Here is a 4469-nt window from a genome sequence, read left to right as displayed (position 1 = left end):
GTGCAGGACATGTATGAGGACTGTAAGACAGTGGTGAGGTGTGCTGTAGGTGTGACTATATCAGGGATCAGCTCTGAGCCCCTTCTTGTTTGCTATGGTGATGGACAGGATGACAGACGAGGTTAGACAGGAGTCTCCATGGACTATAATGTTTGCAGATGACATTGTGATCTGTAGTGAGAGCAGGGAACAGGTGGAGGAGAAGCTAGAGGCGTGGAGGTTTGCCCTGGAAAGGAGAGGAATGAAGGTTAGCCGCAGTAAGATGGAGTATCTGTGTGTGAATGAGAGGGACCCAGGTGGAAGAGTGAGGTTACAGGGAGAAGAGATCAAGAAGGTGGAGGATTTTAAGTACTTAGGGTCAACAGTACAGAGCAATGGAGAGTGTGGAAAAGAGGTGAAGAAGCATGTACAGGCAGGCTGGAAAGGCTGGAAAAAAGTGTCAGGTGTGATGTGTGATAGAAGACTTTCAGCTAAAATGAAAGGAAAGGTTTACAAAACTGTGGTGAGACCAGCCATGTTGTTTGGTCTGGAGACAGTGTCCCTGAGGAAAAGACAGGAGGCAGAGCTGGAGGTAGCAGAACTGAAGATGCTGAGGTTCTCTTTGGGAGTGACTAGGATGGATAGGATCAGGAATGAGTACATCAGAGGGACAGCACATGTTAGAGGCTTTGGAGATAAAGTCAGAGAGGCCAGACTGAGATGGTTCAGGCATGTCCAGAGGAGGGAGAGTGAATATATTGGTAGAAGGATGCTGAGTTTCCCACTGCCAGGCAGGAGGCCTAGAGGAAAACCAAAGAGGAAGTTTATGTATGTGGTTAAAGAGGACATGAAAGTAGTTGGTGTGAGAGAAGAGGATGCAGAAGACAGGGTTAGATAGAGACAGTTGATTCGCTGTGGTGACCCCTGAAGGAAAAAGCCGAAAGGAAAAGAAGAAGATCATATAGACTGAATGCAGAGCTGAGACAAGCTGATATTATCAGTAATTGGAGACAAGATGATTTTAACAAACTTAAGGCTACTTGGTGAGAATGAAAGAGGAAAAGTCAGTTAACAAAAGATGCACAGGGAAACAACTGTATGTGTTAAAAATGCTGAGTCGCACAGTTTTACTTCTCACAATCCACACTTTCTCTAGTACTAGTCTGCTGTCAGAATCTTTCAACATCACAAATGTTTTCAAACTTCTCTGTTTTGCTCCAAGACGATGCATTAAAATCTAATTCTCTGCAAGTTATTAAAATATCTAGCCATGAATGTGATGGCATTATTCTATTTAATGTATGGTTGTACCATAATATGATGAGCACTGCCCTTCAGTAAGTGGCATGATATTCAGAAATAGTAAAAATATGCAAGTCTTTTACTTCACTTGAGTAACAGTATCAATACTGTCTGAAATAAACTAATTCCTAGTTGATTTTGTACCTAAAATAACTTGGAAGATCAATGTTTGAGAATGACAGAACTGTCATCTTAAAGATAATCACCTCCAAAAATTAAATTAAGTGAACAACTGCAAGGTCCCCTGTGACGCCATGTGGCTTCAAGTAACCTTGGGTCTGTTCATATTATAGAAAACTGTGATTATATGTTAAAGTGGGTGTCCAGTTTTCGTTAGGATGTTTTAATGTTCTTCAAACCCTATTTATCTTTTTTCAAAAATAAAAAAAAATAAAATGGACGCTGCTGTGAGTTATCACAAAGTGTCTGCTAAATGTGCGACCTTGTTCTGAATGATGGTATTAATCACACAATCACTTCCTTTATTTTTTGCTGTGTTTGTTGTGCATGTTTTGATGGTTGTGCGCTTTGTAAATTGGATTCAAGCCTAACTGTTTTATTTTTTGTTTTATTCATTTATTTTATCAGGGACCATGCAATTATCATGGGACACATAGAACCGATGCATTACATATAGAGTGTGTAGCATAGAGCTAATTTACAACTCCTGTCCCTGGTGGGGCTTTTAAGTAAAAGTTGTCAAAGGACCCACAACACAAATAAAAACAGCACAGACAACATTAAAAACCTACAACCCCTATCCACCCACGCACACACAAACACACACAATGACACAATCACAGACAGGCAGACCTTATAGATTTCATAGGTGGGTACATTCTTGGTTTTCTTTCAGCCAAAGCTTCACTTTTGCTGTAGAAGTTTTTAAATCTGCTGTCCTGTTAACGTCATTTGGTCATGTGTTCCAGATGTGACACCTTTTGATGGAAAAGGCTGTCTGTCCAAATGTTTTGCAAAATTGCTATTTTGCAATTGTTGGTAGAGCTTCTGGTGACCCTGCTGCCGTCCTGTCTTTGGATGAATCCACAGAGTGTCTGCAGGCTTAGTGCACTGAGGTTTATCCTTAGGCTTGAAATGTCATAAGATCAATGGTGTCAATTTTTTGACAGCAATTTTAATTAATGTCGTTACTTGTTTTTAGGTATCTTTTACCAAAAAACCTGCCCACCCTGGACTGAAATCCACATCAGCCTGAATCAGCAAGGTTCTCTAACCTAATTGGTCTCATCGATAATCAGAAAATAACATTACCAAAGCTGTGTGTACAATTTAATCTCACTGTGTTTGTCTTTGAAAGTATTGTATCAGTCACAGCCTGATGTAAGTGAAGGCTAGCCTTCCTGAATCTGGTAATCCTTTTCTTTATGGTAGAAATTTTGAAGAGGAAATAGTGTAAACCGGCTCCATGTCCTCATCTTGCAGGTTCAAACTGAGCTGAAAAGAGGCAGAAATCAGCTGACAAGCAGTTAATGTAGTGCTAAAGTTATAGCTGAGTGAGCATGAAGCTTTAAAAACAAAACCAGACAGCAGCCAGAGTAGCACAGTGTCACCACAGGATGGCGCCATCTGTACTGTCAAGCAGGGACACATACATAAAAAATACTTTGTAAATGACAGAATTCTACTATCTTTCAGCTAACATCAGATTAGTCAAATGTCACAATACAACATGCAAAAATATGATGTTTCCTTGCATAGGTGAGCTTTTATTTTGAAAAATTTTCCACATATCCTTTATGTAATGATTTGTCAGCTTCCAAATAAATATGCTTGTACCTCTTGGTCAGATTTATAATTAAACACATAAATAAATCAGTAAAATACAGTAATAACATTGCAAATGTACTACCACATGGATCATACAAGACTAAAACTTTTGGGTTTGACAGTATACTATAGGTGCTTTGGTCTTGTTATGAGCAGAAAGATGTGCACCTGAATATTAAACACACAGGTTCACATCTAAGTATATAAAAGAAAATAAAGCATGAAACCATACCAACAGGTTGGGAGAGAACAGGGTTACAATATGTTTGACCATTGTACATATATGATATTTTGCAGGAGTTTTGTTATAATTTTATGAAAACTGACTGACAGTAATTTTGGCAAAATTATAGATGCAGAGAGAGTGAATGAATAAGACTTTAATATATTATGGTGCATATTTTATACATTGCACATGATAATATAACACACTTATGTATTGTGTCTATGTCCATGAATTTAAACAGATGGACATTTTAGTGATCAGCATTCTACTGTATACTTGTGCTTTTTCTGTAAATACAATGGGGCTGAAGGGGTAAATATTAAACTTAATACATTATTTTAACAGTTGGAGTCGTGAATGCTCAGGGTCCCATCATGGCCGTTGTTATATATGAGTAAATCAATTGACAGACTACTTGTTGTATCTAAAATTGTAAACAAACAAACAAAACAAACAAACCTGAGACTGCACATGTGCTGTGATGACCTGACTCTGGGGGAAAGGAACACAATAGCCCCAAGCCCCATAACAGGGGCCCAGATTTATGTGCGGTATAACTGTGCACAACAGTTCCATTAGCAAGAGATAGAAGATTGAAAAATATGTGTATTTGTGTGAATAACCAAACTTCTAAAAAGTTAGTTTTATGATGTTCTTCTGCTTTAATGTGTGCTGATTTTATAAAGTAACTATTTAAAGTGTCTGAGTATTTTAAAAAACGCTATACTATATTATTATTAATGATTAAAAAAAGAAAGTTTAACTCATAACTCATAAAATGGCATATATATATATATATATATATATATATATATATATATATATATATATATATATATATATATATATATATATATATATATATATATAATTTAAATTAATAATAATATTAATTTAATAATATAATATAATTTTTCGTTTTTAGCTTTAAGGAGAGACTTTTAAACACAAAGTATAGTAAAAATGTCAGGCGAAAGCTCCTCAGATGCCTTAATTTCCCATGAGCCCCATTCACTTCTTCTTCTTCTTCTTGTAAATTTCCGGCAGGCTGGATGCCTTGCAGCACATTGCTGCCTCTCTTAGGTCAGGGTGAGAATGCAGAATTCAGACCATTCCTAAAACCCCATTCACATCTAAACTCGCGAGATTTGAATCGTGATAACGCTTTTGCGGC

This window comes from Acanthochromis polyacanthus, chromosome 12 (genome assembly GCF_021347895.1).
Source record: "Acanthochromis polyacanthus isolate Apoly-LR-REF ecotype Palm Island chromosome 12, KAUST_Apoly_ChrSc, whole genome shotgun sequence".
Classification (NCBI taxonomy): Eukaryota; Metazoa; Chordata; class Actinopteri; family Pomacentridae; genus Acanthochromis; species Acanthochromis polyacanthus.
Note: the sequence above shows the minus strand (reverse complement) of the source record.